The following is an 18,498-nucleotide window of genomic DNA, read 5'->3' as shown; positions in this document are numbered from 1 at the left end:
AAACCTCATATGGAACCAAAAGTCTTAGCTACTTGGGAGGCTGAGGCAGAAGAATCTCTTGAACCCAGGAGGTGAAGGTTGCAGTGTGTCGAGATCATGCCACTGCACTCCAGCCTGAGTGACAGAGTGAGACTCTGTCTCAAAACAACAACAACAAAACCAAAGTAAGTAGAAGGAAGGAAAAAATAAAGATATTATAAGAGGAGGAACCAATCAAACACAAAACAGACAAATGATAGAGGAAATTAACAGGTATAAAACATTTTGGTTTTTTTTTTTTTTTAGGGGAAATGATATCAGAGTTTATAAACCACAGATAGACTTACCCAGAAAAAAAAAAGAGAAATCACCAATATCAGGAATAAATATGTGAATATATTCTAGATCCAACAGATATGAACAAATGTATGCCAATAAATTCAACAACTTAGAAGGAATGTACATATTTTCTGAACAATACAACCTACTAAACTGACACAAGATAAAATTTTAAAATCTTAACTAATCCTATATCTATAAAAGAAATTCAATTTGTTATCAAAATCTTCCCTCTGAACTCTGTCAAACATTTAGGTAAGAAAAAAAAAAAAAATCTTACACAAATGCTTTCAGAAACCTGAGAGGAAGAAACACATCACAGTGCATTTTATGAGGTCAGCATGACCCTGATACTAAACTTGACAAAGACATTTCAAATAAAGAAAATTAAAACACTGGTCATGTCAAGTTGATTTTCTTTCCCCATCACTGACAGGAAGGCAGGAGGGCCGAGTTTGTGGTCGGGGAGTGCGGGTTAGCTGGCTGATAGGGCTGCAACATTAAACTTGTATGCGGTTCCCAATTGCACATGGAAAAAAATGAAGCCCAATCTGGTCTTCAGGTTCCTGCAAGACTTAGAAAGAAGCCTGAGGTGGGTGAAGAAATGTTGAAAAATTAACTTACAAGATAAAACACCTGATTGGCTGACTAAACATTATTGTCAAACACTTAGAGAACTCTGTGATTGATGGAACTTATAGGAGAGTTCTTTGCAATTATGCTATGCCAATCGATGACTGATTTTACTGATAATCTGAACAATCTACATGATATACATTGAAAATAAATAAGATAATTGAATGATAATGAAATCAGTTCACAAACAGAAACAAATGATGAAACTTCTGAACAGAAACAAACCTATAAAGAAACAACAGCAATATGCAGAACTCCAGTGCAGAAGAATAAAGTGAAGAATGAAATGAAGACATTTTACCCCTAAACTCTGAAGAGAATAGAAACATAGATTACTTAATATTTTTATTTAAAGTTTGGTTTTTACGAAACACACCTTTGGATGAAAATGAGGCTGATCAAAGCTCAAAGGGTTTCTTTTCTCCTTTTAATGTTTAAGCACTGCTGGAGTGCAGGGTATATTCTGGTGAGGCAGTTCTGAGAAAGTTCTTTGAAACTCATTATTCAGTTTGAAAACATAACAGAAACAGGTCCTAGAGATCTAGGAGAACTGCATTGGGAAGAAATGGGGAAATGAGAGATTGATTCACTTCTTTCTTACTGTCGCTGATAATACGGAGGACGTAATTGAGAAAAAGCAATCACTGGTGTTAGTGAGGCTCATCAATGAATCTCAGAACCAGCGAGAGGAATGTGGGACTTCTGTTTTCTGAAGTTGATGCAGGAAGTTTGGCTGTGAAATTTCACACTACAGTAACTGAGAAGTGGGGAAGGAACAAGGAATTCTGGTGTGATGTGGCTTAGATTATGTCTAGTGGATTTTCTTTCAAAGTGGAAATCATGGTAACTAAAACTTTTGAGAAATAACCCCAACATATCTACACACCTTGCTCTTCCTCTGCCTTAAATATGTAGGTGTCAAAATTAGTTGTCTTAGTGGGAGGATAATCTATTTTTTGGGGAGCAATTAAAGATGTTAGTTCTTTTTTTTGTTAATCACAAGTTCTTTAGAGCTCAGTAATATAATGTCTGTCCTCTTTCAGAACAACGAAGAAAAGGCAAATGAATGGAAGGAAATCAGCTATTCACAATGTACAGGCATACATGATGCTTTTGAAATGTTTTTGTTAGCAATTGTTTTGTGTTTAGATGACATAAAAGATGAAACAAATGTTAGATGGAATACCTTTATAGCTGGTTGAGCTTTTGTTCTCTGTAGTGCATTAACATTTTGATTTAATTATTATCATTGTTGTTCATAAAAGTGTCCTATTTTCAGAAAGAGCATTTGGAAAAAATCTCCAGGGCCACACCTCCAATGTCTTCTTTGCAATAGGCAGCTTGACTGCAGCATTGCATTACAGGAAGAGATTGAAGAGATTTACAGTTATTATAAATCTTGATTTGAGGAAGCCACAGGGTTGGCAACCATACTTGATGCTGGAATGAAACATGCTGGGAAATTCCTCAAGCCTCAGCAAGATAATCTAGAATCTCAATTAACCACTGCGAATTCCTATAAAGAAACAGTGCTCCAACAATGAGGCGCATTATCCAAGACCTTAAAGACATTTTCTTAGAACAGTGCCTCACAGTTCTTAAGTGTTCTTAAACAGTCAAAAGCAGTCTGCTGGTGGCCTCCATCATAGAACAGCTTACATTGAACACCATGCCAATGTGTGTGTACTGAACTGACTTATTCTATCCTGATACATTCTCTGCCAACCTTCATTGTTGGAGGCTAAGGCCAAAACACAGAAGGAAAGACAGAGCTTCCACCCACCATGTATAAATCTCCCTATTTATCTCACTTCAAGTTTTTTTTTCTTATTGTATACCTGTTACCGAAGGTCCTGTGTATTCTTCCTTTTGATGAAGTTTGAGAATGTAAGAGGTTGAGATGCAGTTTGAGAATTGAATGAAACTGTAACTAAGAAATACTTCATAACAGATGAGAAGTCAAGTAACTTTACACTGCTTAACATAAATGTTGATATAAAATAGTATCTTAATTTAATAGTAGACACATATATAAAAAACTATACATAAAGCCAGAGTGTCCTACAAGTACCTAAAAACCATTGAAAATGCCTAATAGTTTTTCTTTTTGTATTTCATATTTAGAAGAAAAGCTGTGAGTTGTATGTAGGCCACTTAATCACTGAATATTTACCCATGAACCTTTCACTGAATCTATTAAACACTGAAAATCTGCTGTTGAGTTGCCACTATCTGAACTTTCTTTCTTTGAAGACTTTTCTTTCAGAATATAGCATTAAAAAAACATTCCAGCCAGGCATGGTGGCTCATGCCTGTAATCCTGGCACTTTGGGAGGCTGAGGCAGGCGGATCATGAGGTTGAGATTGAGACCATCCTGGCCAACATGGTGAAACCCTGTCTCTACTAAAAATACAAAAATTAGCTGGGTGTGGTGGTGCATGCCTGTAATCCCAGGTACTCAGGAGGCTGAGGCAGGAGAAATCGCTTGAGCCCAGGAGGCGGAGGTTGCAGTAAGCTGAGATTGTGCCACTGCACTCCAGCCTGGTGATGGAGCAAGACTCTGTCAAAAAAAAAAAAAAGAAAAAAAAAAAAGCATTCCATTTCTGTTGTTGGCAAGCTAGGGATATTTTAGTAAAGTCGTTTTGAGTATAATGTCACGAATCTAATTATCAGGTATTATTATGTTACCAGTCAAAAAGCAAATGTTGGACAGTTGTGAGGAGAAGGTACTTTATATATTACAATAAAGCACAGGGTTGACCATTGACTAATGGGTGTTTTAGTGTATTGTTAAAATTCTGTAATGGGTAGTTAAGGAAATTACCAACCAGCAGCAGAAACTATGAACTCATCAAACCAAGATTTCAATGTAGATTTCATCTTTTTTATGTGGCTGTAAAGACAGAATTTGAGTTTGAACAGAAAGTAATCCAAAGGTGTTTCACATCTGGTTGTTTGCATTCATTTGTTAAGTTTACATCTTAACATGTTCAGAGGAAGACATACAAGCGACCCAGAAACATACTGAAAAAGTACAACATCACTAATCATCAGAGAATTGCAAATTAAAACCACAGTGAGATATCATCTTACACCAGCCAGAATGGCCATGATTAAAAAGCCAAAAATCCAACAAGTGTTGATGAGGACACAGCAGAAAGGGAATGCTTAAATATTGTTGGTGGGATGTAAATTAGGACAACCTTTATGGAAAACAATATGGATATTTCTTAAAGAACTACCATTTGATCCAGCAATCCTACTACTGGGTATCTACTCAAAGGAAAATAAATCATTATGCTAAAAAGACAACTGCACTCATATGTTTATCACAGTACTATTCACAATAGTAAAGTTATGTAATCAACCTAAGTATGTATCAATGGATGATTTGATAAAGAAAATATGCCAGATATATACATATATCTTTTCTATGATGGAGAAGTTATAGATATATATATATATGATTGAGAAGTTATATATGTAACTTAAAAGAATTTATATATATATATTCTTTCCTATGGTTGAGAAGTTACATATATATTATTAAGTTATGTATATGTAACTTCTCAACCATAGAAAAGAACAAAATTATGTCTTTTGCTCAAGAAGAATAGAACTAGAGGCCACTGTCCTATGTGAAATAACTCAGAAATAGAAAGTCAAATACTGCATGTTCTCATTTACAAGAGAGAACTAAACAGTGGGTACACATAAACATACAGAGTGGAATAATAGACACTAGAGACTCCAAAGGTGGGAGGGTGGGAGGAGGATAGGGTTGAAATATTACCTATTGGGTACAATTTCACTATTTGGATGACAGGCACACTAAAAGGCCAGACTTCCCCACTATGTAATACACTTATGTAACAAAACTGCATTTGTATCTTCTAAATCTAAATAAATACATACGTAAAACCCTACAATGTTCTAAGTAAACTAAGATGGAAACTTCCTTGACCTGATAAAGGATATTTATGAAATTCTTACAGCTAATATAATTCTCAATGGTGAAAGACGAACTGTATTCCCTTCAAGATTGGACTCAGGGCAAAGACATACCTTCTTAATGTTGTAATAGAAGTTTATGAAATAGAAGCTTATGAAATAGGGAAAGAAAATGTAATAAAGAATATAACGTTTGTTGATGTAGAAAATTCTAAGAAGCTTATAAGCAACCCCTAGAACTAATAAGCAAATTCAACAATATTACAGGATACACAGTCAATACTCCACAGTCAATTGTCCTTGTACTAGCAGCAAACAATTAAAATTTTTTTAATTCCCTTACAATAGCAATTAAAAATATGTAAAATACAAATAAATCAAATAAAACCATACAAAATTTCTACACTAAAAATTACAAAACATTGTTGAGATAAATTAAGGAAAACCCAAATGAATGAAAATATATACCATGTTCATGAATTAGAAAACCCAAACAAACATGAAAAGAAGAAGAAAGTTGGAAGATTTACCCTGTCTGAATTCAAAATGTGCTAAAGTTAATCAAGATAGTATATGGTATTAGCATAAGATCTAACAAATATCAATGGAACAGAATAGAGAGCCTGGAAACAGACTCACATTTACACAGTCAATTAATTTTCAACAGACGCACGAAAGTAATTATACTGGGGCCAAAGGAAAATTATTCCAATAAAAGGTGCTGGAACAATTGGATATTTAAATGGAAAAGTTTACACAAAAGGAATCTGAATGTTCAGCAGTGCTTTTGTCTGGTACGGTAATCTGATATGTTATCCTTTCCTATTTACATATTGGTATTGTAGTATCAGCTAATTAAAGCACTATTTCCACTAATATAGTGATGTTTCTACTACAGGGGTATTTTCTTTTTATTAAAATAATCTTTTTAAAGTATAAAAGCAACAGATTTTCACTAATGACAGCTCCAAAAATAACATATAAAGTAAAAAATAAATAAAATACTCATCATCACCAAAATATTGTAGTCTTCTCAAAATATTTTCTTTTGCCTATAGTATATTACTTTGGTGGTCTTCCTAATATTCTAAATATGATGTCATAAAATTTGTATAATCTCACACAAGACCATAGGAGACAGAGAAATAAACATTTGGATAATGCATTTTTCAACTTAATATTAACTTGCATGTAATTTTTTTCAATACTCTTGAGATTCAATTACTTTTGTATTCATGTACTATGATAATATTAGCTTTCATTTAATAATTTCTGCATTTGCATTTACTGAAGACATAAATTCTAATTTTAAGTTATATCTGAATTGTACTTCCAATAGACATCTATTTCTGAAGTATCTGCCAAACTTTTAATGGCTGTTCTTTTATGGAAATAACTCTATTCCAATCCCCTATCCAAAATGTAACTTTAATGTTGAACAAGCATGACTCAAGGAATTAATTATAAAACAAATTTGTTTTTGTCATCTACTGCCCTGTTGTTTATTTTGTATGCTCATTTCTTCCCTTGCACCTGATGAAATTTAGAGCAAGTCACAAAACTGAACATTTCAACATTATGATTAAAACCCTGTTACAAAAAAAAACCACAGAAGCAGTCTCTGGGCAACCAAAGTTATAGCAGATAACCAGTTCCATGGCCACAGTTAATTGTTCAAGTTTTGGCAATTTGACTTAACTGGGGCAATTAGGCTCTCACCCAGGAATTTCTAAATTAAGTTCAAGAGTAAAGTTTATCTCTTTATGCTCCTGCAGCCATAGCCCACTTTGTAGACTGAAGACCAGAGAAAGGAAGACTTTAGAAAGAAGATAGGAGAGGTTGCAAAAAAAGAGAAGTAAAGATGTACAAAAGGTACTTCCTGGATTCTGTCAGCTGTCAGTTGCTGGTTTCACTTCCTTCCAGAACTCCAGTTTAATTCCTGCTTTTTAATTCTGTGAAGACCCTCAATCACTATAATGATTAATAACACCCAACTCCAGGCCAGGTGCAGTGGCTCACACCTGTAATCCTGGCATTTTGGGAGGCCTAGGTGGATGGATCACGAGGTCAGGAGTTTGAGACCAACCTGGCCAATATGGTGAAACCCCATCTCTACTAGAAATACAAAAAATAGCTGGGCGTGGTGGTGGGCACCTGTAGTCCCAGCTGCTCAGTCCCAGCTTCATTTGTCTGAGGCAGGAGAATCACTTGAACTCGGGAGGTGGAGGTTGCAGTGAGCCAAGATTAAAAAAAAAAACACACAAAAAAAACCCCAACTCCCAACCCTTTTTTTGGTCAAGTTGAGTTTCTATTAAAGAGGTTCAAATAATACAAAAATTAATGTGGCTTGTGGGAGGTTTTCTTCCATAAACAACCAACCAGCCCTAATCATGGTCCATATATTTTAGGCTTCACCCATGGTGATAGCCCCTCTTTTATCTATTTCCTGAGGGTCCATTTTATTTTATTTATTTTTAATAATCTCACTTTTATTTTAGATTCAGGGGGAATAAATGCAGCTTGTTACATGGGTATATTGTATGATACTGAGGTTTGGGGTATGGATCATTCCATCACCAAAGTTCAGTGTTAAACTTTTATGTGTATTTTCCTGAATAGAGAGAACAGATTGTCAGAAAATGATTATAATTTAACATTCAGTGACTTCTTCAGATTCATTTTTTAAAAAATTCTAATCCCTTCATATTATTCATGGAAAAGTAATCAAGTTTTGTTTACCTTACTATTATTAATAATATAGACAGTTTTAACATGGTGGGAATTAAGCATTTGAGTACTTTTTGTCTTTTGAAAGTCAGTGAGTTCTATTTTCAGAAATTTGGCATGGGTTCAGCATAAATTTATGTGGCATATATTTAGTGATTAAGACAAAAAGAATAATATTTAGTAACATTGTTAAATAAAAATGTTCCAGTACTACCAATATAATTTATATTATTTATTATAGCTTTACATTGCTAAATAAAAATTTTCCAGTACTACCAATATAATTTATACTATTTATTATAGCTTTAAGGATCTTTTTTTTTTTTTTAGAAAACTGAAGATAGCAGAGAATTAACACAACTCTAAAATATCCTGAAAACTAATTTTTGCTTATACAATTGAGAAAATTATCTTCACATTTCACATTGCAGACTCTGTCTACCTTCGGTGAAATATTTTTGGCTTAGAAAACTAGTGTCTATAACACATTACGTTTCAGAAACAGTTTTTCTGCACTTCTGTAAGAAACTCCACTCAACCTATTGTGAAATTTTATTAAGTAAATCAAGCAAAATTTTTTTAATAAGTATTAGACATTGTGTTAGGTGGTATAGGTATTAGAGAAAAAAAAGACGAGTTGTGGCCTTTGCTTTCATTTGTCTGATAAAGTAGTTGGGAAGAGACATAAAGCAACAACTAATAAAACAGGACAGCTCAGAGTAATGTGTATGCTGATTTTTAGAAATTCTGAGATGAGAGAGAGAAAGATGGAGCAAATATAACCATCGAAGCTTAGAACAGAGGACACAGAGAGAGTGGGTCCGTCCTGCATTTCTGACCGCTTTTCTGTTATTTTCTCCTTGAGGCTCCACTGAAATGAATGAAACCTGGAACTGTCAGAGAGAACTGCCTAGCAGAAGTGAGATTTGATCTAGTGCCTGATGGAAGAGGTAAGATTGGAGATAATAAAGGGTTGAGTGAATAACATAAGTCTAAGCATAGAAATGAGAATATGTTCAGTTTTGCAGAGACGTAATGCCTAACCAGAGCACAAGCGCATGCTGAAGCCATGGGAAATTATACTGGGTGAACATAGTGGATAATGAGATGTCAGAAGAGTGTAAACATGAAGCAGCAGATCATAGGGAATGGCTGAGCACAGGAATAACAGAATAAAAATTGGGTTTGGAGAGATGAGTTGGTCAAGGTTATGCAAGACACACTGGAAGGGTAGAGACCCAGTTAACTAGGGGATTGCCGTAGCATTCCTCCCATGAGGCAACAAGGACTTGGGCCATGAATGTGTGTCAGTGCACATGGTGAGAAAGGATGAAAGCTTTTCAAGGAAGAAAAATACCTGGCTTCAGCATGCTGGGTTAGAGATGATGGTAGGACTTCTTGTCTAACAGGAGTTTGAAGGTATAAGGCTGGAGCTTAGGGGAGAGGGCAGCAGGGAGAAACAGACTGACATAGAGGGGCAGTCAGTGGTATAAATGTTACAACCGAAGCTGAGAATGGAGGAGATTTCAGAAAAAAAGAGTGTGAAGGGAAGGACAGAGAAATGTGAGTTGGGAAGCGCCCACATTTAGGACATAGGATGAGTAAGATAAGCAAGTGCAAGAGGGAACACCCAGTCTGGAATGTGAGACTCAGAGTCTGGCCAGAGAACCAAGGGAGCAGAGTGGCTAAGACAGGGTATGTCACCACTAGGGCAGGAAGAAATTGGATGATCCGAAGGTGAGGTCCTTTGGGAGAAGAGTTTCAGTGGCGATCTGGAACTGGAAATGGGATCACATGGATGGAGGAGGAAAGGAGCAGCAAGGTGATGGGCTGGTGGTCATGTCAAACAGTGAAGCAGTTATGACAACAGGCTTATGGCCGTAGTACCTGAATCCTGGTTCCATTCAAACTGTCCAACTTTAACCAGTAAAAGTTTATCTAAGTCCCAATGTACTGGGTTGAATACGGTCCCCCAAATTCATGTCCTTCCCAGAGCTGAATGTGACCTTATTTCACAGTAGGGTCATTACAGATATAGCTAGTTTACAATGAGGTTATAATGGAGAAGAGTGGTCCCATAATCCGATATGACTGGTGTCCTTATAAGAAAAGGAGAAAGACAGAGAGGGGAATGTATAGGGAAGACACCCAACGTGATGACAGAGGTAGATAGTGAGGTCATGCAGTTGCAAGCCAAGGAACTCCAAAGACTGCTGGCAACACCGCAACAGTCTCCCCTTGAGCTTCAGAGGGTGCCTGTCGACACCTTCATTTTGGACTTCTCTCCTCCAGGACTATGAGAAAATAAATATCTGTTAGTGTAAGCCACCTGTTTATAGTATTTTATTCTGGCAGCAATAGGAAACTAAGATGCTCATTCTTAAAGTGAGAAGAATAACACTTTCCTCATAGGGAGGATGAGGAATATAACATGAAAAATGCTTAGTGCCGTGTCTGCCCCATAGAAAGAACTCAGTTCTTTCTGAGTTAAGCCAGGTGCAGTGGCTCACAACTGTAATCCCAGCCACTAGGAAGGCCAAGGCAGGAGGACTGCTTGAGGTCAGGAGATTGAGACCAGCCTGGGCAACAGACTGTGACCCCATCACTAGGGAAAAAAAAAACAAAACTCAGTTAAATGTTGACAATATACTGTGTCATTCTTTGAAGAATTTTGATTGCAGAAGAAAGGCAAAAGTGATCTTAGATGAGCCAGGTAAATAATAAAGTAAGTGTTGTTTTTGGTTTTCTCTTTTAGTAGGAATTATTTGTGCATATTTAAACAAAGAAAATAAATAAGATCTCCAAGAAGAGGAAAATAGCTAAAGAATTTGGAGATGATATGATATCTTCATCAAAGACCAAATCTGGTGCAAATGAAGATTTCAAGAGATGTGACTGACTGTAAAGTAAAATATTTTTAGCTATTTAGTATTTTACTTTATAGACACATTTATATCATTTATAATTCCCAGTTGATATTACCCTTCAGAGACGACATTCTGAAATATATGACTCTTGTTCTAATGATGTTACCATTCACTCAAATACTTTCGAATTTTCTTCAAAACCATGTTATAAATTACTCAAAAGTTTTACCTCTTAAGACACACCTCAGTTTTGATCAAAATAAATATTTCCCAGGCTAGTCACTTAACTGACATGACACCAAACAACTTCTGACTATATCCAAATACCACATCTATCCTCACATTAGCACCATTGAGGGTTTTTTTTTTAAATGGGCCAAATATTTATCAAAGCTGTTTTAAAATACCTAAATATGAAAAACAAAATTCTGATTTTAAATGGAAAATAAACCTTGTTGGCTTAACTTCTGAATGACTTCAAACTAGGCAAGCTTTTCAATATGTTTTCCGAAGTTATGTATTATACATAAAGATTTTCGCAGTCACTAACAGCCCTAACAGGCTACTGTGACTGGAGCAATAATAAAACTTTCAAGGAGTGTATTTCTATTTCAAGGGGTGTATGTCTACTCAGCAATTTCAAAGTAAGTGATCAATTTAAACCCATGGATTTATTTTCTTCCTTTTCATATCTTAGGCTTCAGTATATATGAGAAGGGAATGGCCTTGCTTTTCAAAGGTTTACAAAGAATAGAAAGGAATAAACAATAATTTGAAAATGCTTAATAATCTATTCATACCATGTTCAAACTTTCAGAAGGGAAGGAAGATGGGCAAAGGCCAAAAGGGCCTTTATGTCCTCTCTTTAAGTAACTTTTCCAGAGGTTACAGAGAAAGTTACAAGGTCATTAACAAAGTCACATGAGATCTTTCATTAATTTTTTAAACTTGGTAAGAATCTAATATAAGATCTGTCCTCTTAATAACGAGATCCTTTAAAATGGGCCCCTCCTTACACATGAACCAGGAATTTGTCAAGGTATAACTTCACCTTGGAGTCAATGAAATTCTTTATTCATCCTTCTACTGTGCTTCATGCATTGTATTTTGCAGTAAAATAATAAGCCACACTTTGGAAGTTGAAAATCTAGGATGAATATAAGGAAGTTTAAATTAAAGGGCAAGCTCCCTTGGCAGCCAGACTCAGAAGCAAGCCACACTCCTTGCTTGCAGGGAGGAAGTCACATTTTGCTGTGCGACTTGTTGGCTTACATGCAACCCTTGGCCTAATTTTAAAAGATGACAACTATGCAACCATTGCCTAACTCAGTGTCTTGCTCAATAGATGTTTGTTAATTTGATTTTAAAAACTGTCTTAAATTCTTTTGGTTATCTGGAAAGATGAAGAAACTAAGATAGTTCAGTCTGCTCTAGCTGATACTAGCATTTTTCAAACTGGAAATTAGGTCACATGGCCGTGGCTATGAGGAAGGCCATTCATCTTATTCTATTTTTATAAGTCTCTAAGCATTTGCACAATAGGTATATCAGTGACTGGTTTTATATATATATATATATATATATATATATATATATATATATATTATGAGTACACACATATATGTTATATATATTATGTAATATACGTAATATATTTGCTGAGTAAACACATTATATATGCTATATATGCATGTATTATAATACAAATTATAATACATACATATTACATATAATACATAGTCACGCCTTGCATAACAACATTTTGGTCAACAATGGACTGTATATACAGCAGTGGTCCCATAAGATTATGATGGAGCTGAAAAATTCCTATCGCTTAATGACATTGTAGACATCCTAATGTCATAGAAAAATGCATTACTTATGTGTTTACAGCGATGCTGATGTAAACAAACCTCCGTCATATCAAAGTAGAACACATACAATATATAACACATAATTGTATATGACAAATGATAATAAAGAACTATAGGCCCGGTGTGGTGCCTCATGCCTGTAATCCCAGCACTTTGTAAGGCTGAGGCAGGTAGATCACCTGAGGTCAGGAGTTCGAAACCAGCTTGGTCAACATGGTGAAATCCTGTCTCTACTAAATACAAAAAATTAGCCAAGTGTGGTGGCAGGTGCCTGTAATCCTAGCTACTTGGGAGGCTGAGGCAGGAGAATTGCTTGAACCCAGGAGGTGGAGGTTGCTGTGAGCCAAGATTGTACCATTGCACTCCAGCCTGGGCCACAGAGTGAGACTCTGTCTCAAAAAAAAAAAAATAAAAAAAAAGTTAACATAAAACAGCCTCAGCTAAGTCTTTCGGGAGGGATTCCAGAAGAAGGCATTGTTACCATAGACATGACAGCTCCATGTGTGTTACTGCCCCTGAAGCTCATCCATGGGACAAGATGTGGATGTAGAAGACAGTGATATTGATGAACCTGACCCTGTTTAGGCCTAGGCTAATGCATAAGTTTGTGTTTTAGTTTTTAACAAAAAAAAACAAAAGGTAAAAAAAAAAATGAAAAGTTGTGCAGACAGAAAAATCTTACAGAATAAAAATATGAAGAATGAAAACATTTTTGTACAGCTGTAAAATATGTTTGTGTTTTAAATAAAGTATTATTACAAAGAGCCAAAATGTTTTTAAAGTTTAAAAGTTTACATAGTAAAATTGTTACTGTAAGCTAAGATTAATTTATCATTAAATATAGAAAAAATTTAAAAATAAATTGAACGTAACCTAAGTGAGCAGTGTTTATGGAGTTTATAGTAGTGTACAGTAAAGTCCTGGGCCTTCACATTCACTCACCACTGACTTACTGACTCAGCTACAGTAACTTCCAATCCCACAAGCTCCATTCATGGTAAGTGCCCTATAGAGTTGTACCAAGTTTTATCTTTTATGTCATATCTTGACTGTTCCTTTTTTCATTTAGATGTCTTCAGATGCACAAATACTTCCCATTATGTTACAATTGCCTGTGGTATTCAGTACAGTAAACTGCTGCACAGATTTGTAGCCTAGAAGCAATAGGCTATACCATCTACCCTATGTGTAAGTAAGCTATAGTATCAGATTTGTGTAAGTACACTCCATTATGGTCACACAATGACAAACTCGACTAATGATGCATTTCTCAGAAAGCATCCTCGTTGTTAAGCTATGAGTAACTATATACATTATACAAATAAAACATAATACATATGTATTATGTATATTGTATATAATATAATCGTAATGTGATACGGATTATAGAATGCAAATATAATATATTTACTAGTATTATAAAACACATATATATGAACATATAATATGTGTTCTCAGTAACAGGTTACCTATTTCTTTATTGTTTCTAATGTATGTTTTATTCTCCCTTAAATAGATGCTAAGGTCTTTGAGGGTAGAAAAAAAGTCTTCTATTTTTTAACACATGTAATTAGCATAATGAGAGAAAAGTGATAAAATTATAAATTTGTGTTCAACCTCATACTTTTACAATAAGCCAGATATTAGTTTCCCAATTAACCAGATATTTACAATATGAGCTTGAAAAAGTTATCTAAGAAGGCATCAAAAATGACCATTAGATGTTCATCACAGAAATAGAAAAAAAATCCTAAAATTTATATGGAACCACAGAAAACCCTGAATAGACAAAGCTCTCCTAAGCAAAAAGAACACAATTGGAGAAATCATGTTACCTGATTTCAAATTATATTAATACTATAAAGCTATAGTAACCCAAACAACCTGGTTCTGGCATAAAAACCGACACACAGACCAATGGAACAGAACCCAGAACCCAGAAATTAATCCACACATTTAGAGTGAACTCATTTTTGACAAAGGTGCCAAAAACACACATTGGGGGAAAGAAAGTCTTTTCAATAAATGGTGCTAGGATGGAATTGGAGGACATTATGTGAAGTGAAATAAACCAGGCACAGAAGACGAGTGTCACATGTTCTCATATGTGGGAGCTAAAAATTAAATAATTAAATATATGGAGATTAAGATTAGAATGATGGTTACTAGATGTTGGGAAGGGTAGTGGGGAGAAGGGGATAAAAATGAATGGTTAATGGGTACAAAAATTACAGTTTGATCAAATGAGCAAGAGCTGGTATTCTGTAGCACAGTAGGGTGACCACAGTTAACAAAAATATATTGTATATTTTAAAATAACTGAAAGAGTGGTATTGGAATGTTCCTAACACAAAGAAATAATGAATGCTTGAGACAAAGGAGATCCCAATAACCCTGATTTGGTTGTTATAAATAGTATGCCTGTATCAAAACTCACAGGTACACCATAAATACAATTATTACATAGCCATAATAATTAAAAATTTTAAAATTAATTTTAAAATAATTGTAATATGTACCCATAATAATTAAATCATTAAAAATTAATTTTTAAAAAGAAAGAAAAAAAGACCATTGGGAAAATTTACATTCAGTTTCCAATTTTTTAATGCAACTAATATTTCCAGTTGAATTCAATTTATGATGGATTGGGTTGGGTACCCAATTGGACAGAACTTTAAAAGTGATGGGATAACATTTATTCTGTATGATATATAAAAACTTAGAAAGTCAGAATAAGTGAAGAAAGGTGGTCTGGATGAATTCTCTAGGGAAAAGTCTTTGCCAGCTGCAAGACATTTGCTTGGCGGCAGGATTTTGTGAGTAGACAAGATACACTCAACTTGTTTGTGTCTGATAGAAACTCTGGGTCATCTAGCTTTGATTAGTAAGCTGAATTCACCAACTGACTTCTAGAAAATAGAATCACTGGAAACCTCAAAAGCAGAAGAATACTTTTTTTTTTTTTTTTGAGACAGAGTCTCCCCTGTTGCCCAGGCTGGAGTGCAGTGGTGCCATCTTAGCTCACTGCAATCTCCACCTATGGGATTCAAGCGATTCTCCTGCCTCAGCCTCCCAACTAGCTGGGACTACAGGTGTGCACCACCACGCCCAGCTAATTGTATTTTAGTAGAGACGGGGTTTCACCATGTTAGCCAGGATGGCCTCTATCTCCTGACCTCATGACCCGCCCACCTCTGCCTCCCAAATTGCTGGGATTACAGGTGTGAGCCACTGCCCCTGGCCAAAAGAATGCATTTTTAACAGTGCAGTATAGGAATACTAATTAGGGAATAATAGGATGCTAAACTACTGAAGAAAAAGTCCCAAAACAACAATAGCTTGCTACCCTAAAATAATCAAAATGTTCAGGACCTAGTTTAAGGAGAATGTGTTCAAGTGCCACGTGGAGGTGGCCCATCTGGGAAGTACAAATTCCAAAGAATGGAAATCAGTGTTCCAAAGTGTAGAAGTTATGCAAGTTTTAATGCATAGTTACAATGATCTGATTAGCTGAGGTGGTCTTTTTCCCTTGGGAAAGGTACATTTGACATTCCACATGGAAGATATAATTGTTATGGGGTCTTGGGCACCATCTGGTCTGTGTTAGATACAGGACCATAAAGGAGGCATCTGATCTATAACAAAGATCAGTGATTGGAAGGGAAGATCTGGGCTATGGTCTCTCTTAGTCATTTACAGAACAAGATCAATGAGGAAGAGAGTTCAGCTATAGTCCAAGAAACAGAATTGCAAACATGTGACATGACTCAGTCTCCAGGGCTTACCTTCTCTGTTGGCATAATAAATTTAGAGGGTTTGAAATGTTATTTTCTTTTATAAGCTCTATACCATGGAAATTCAAAGGGGATTCCAGATCAGCTGGGGGGCTCTGTGTCTGTTCTATGCACTCTTTCAAGAACACAGGCTGATACTGGCTTTGACATCTTTGATATGTGACTTTCAAAAATACTGGAGTGTCACCATCCCAATGAGTCAGAAAAGTAATAAGAGTATGGAGCAACAATTATAAGAGGTTTTGATATGCCAAGCATGGAAGTGGCCCACATAATATTTAGACACATTCCAAGGCCATACTTCACTGCAAGGGTGGCTGGGAAATGTATCAGGTTGCATGCCCAGGAAGAAGAGATTTTAGTGAACAGTGAATATCTCTGCTTTAAAAGTCATTCAACAAGCAGATCTAAAGTTCCTGTAAGTTTTGAGCCTCATAAGTCTTATTAAAGCAAGGGGCAGGCCGGGTGCGGTAGCTCACACCTGTAATCCCAGCACTTTGGAGGCTGAGGCAGGCGGATCACGAGGTCAGGAGATCGAGGCCATCCCGGCCAACATGGTGAAACCTCATCTCCACTACAAAGACAAAAAAATTAGCTGGGCATGGTGGTGCACACCTGTAGTCCCAGCTACTTGGGAGGATGAAGCAGGAAAATTGCTTGAACTCAGCAGGCGGAAATTGCAGTGAGTGGAGATCGAGCCACTGAACTACAGGCTGGGTGGCAGTGTGAGACTCCGTCTCAAAAAAAAAAGTCGGGTGGGAGGCAAACTGAAGAAGTAACGGTTAAATTTTGGGAATTTGGATTCAGACAGTGTTGGGCTAGGTGACCTTAAAAGGTTACTGGCTACTCAAAGCCACAATTTCCTTATTTGAAAAGTGAAGCTAATAACAGCACAACCTTAAAAGGGTGTTGTGAGGGTTAACAGTTTATAGATTGGTATATGAAAGATAGAAAGCATTAAATAAATGATAGTTTTGAAGCTGTTCCTGACAACTCTACTTCTCATTTCAAAGCTTCTTTCAATAATAGGGGGGTGGTGCCTTCTGTTGAACATACTGTATAACCCAGGTATCTTTAAATCTCCTGAATTTCTCAGAAGGTTAATTTTGTGTGTTAAATAGAATTATTGGCCAGGCATGGTGGCTCCTGCTTGTAATCCCAGCACTTTGGGAGGCCAAGGCAGGAGGATCACCTGAGGCCAAAAGTTCGAGACCAACATGACCAACATGGAGACACCCTGTCTCTACTAAAAAATACAAAATTAGCCGGGCATTTTGGTGGGCGCCTGTAATCCCAACGACTCAGGAGACTGAGGCAGGAGAATTGCTTGAATCCGGGAGGTGGAGGCTGAGGTGAGCCAAGATTGCATCATTGTACTGCAGCCTGAGCAACAAGAGTGAAACTCCATCTCAGAAAAAAAAAAAGAACTATGATTAATTTTATGTGTCAACGTGACAGGGCCATGGAATGCCCAGTTATTTGGTCAAACATTATTTGGGGTGTTTCTGGGAGGGTGTTTTTAGGTGAGAGTAATATTTACATTGGTGGACAAAATAAAGCAGACTGCCCTCCCTAATGTGGGTGGGCCTCATCCAATCAGCTAAAGACCTAAATAGAATAAAAAAGCCCCCCCAAGTAAGGGGAGAATTCTTCTTGTCTAACTGCCTTTGAACTGAAACACTGGCTCTCCTGGTTCTCAGGCCTGCAGTCTCAAACTGGAACTACACCATTGACTCTTTTGGGTTGCCAGCTTGCCAGCTCACCCTGCAGATCCTAGGACTTGTCAGCCTCCATAATCATGTGAGCCAATTGCTCATAATAAATGTCCTATACATACGCAACCAATTGGTTCTGTTTCTCTGGGGGAACCCTAACTGATACTGTTTCCCTAACTAAAACGCTGCATACAGCTGGGAGCCCTGAAGCCCATTTTCTTACCAATATTTTGTGAATGGTCTAGGTTTCGGAGCAGAATAGGGCTATTTTTAATGGGCATTTGTCATTAAACTTGCATTTCTCCTGTATTCTCAATTTTATCACTTACTTTCTCTTGATACTACACTGTTTCCACCTTACATTAAATTCTTTCTTCATGGCCAAATATCCCTTTCCACACTTTTACTAAAGGAAACAGTGTTATGGCACAGGGAGGGCAGGTAACTCCCAGGCAGCATGGATTGAAGTGGCTGAGGGCCAGAACTGGGGGGAGACCTTTCACTGATCACATGTCATATCATGAGAGTTTTGAGTCATGTGACTTCATCACACTAAAAACAGTAGTGGGAAAGAGGTAGATTCTTGCTCATCAAGAGAATCCTTCATAAGTT

This window comes from Sapajus apella, unplaced genomic scaffold, assembly GCF_009761245.1.
Source record: "Sapajus apella isolate SASKATOON/1434 unplaced genomic scaffold, GSC_monkey_1.0 scaffold70, whole genome shotgun sequence".
Taxonomy (NCBI): domain Eukaryota; kingdom Metazoa; phylum Chordata; class Mammalia; order Primates; family Cebidae; genus Sapajus; species Sapajus apella.
Note: the sequence above shows the minus strand (reverse complement) of the source record.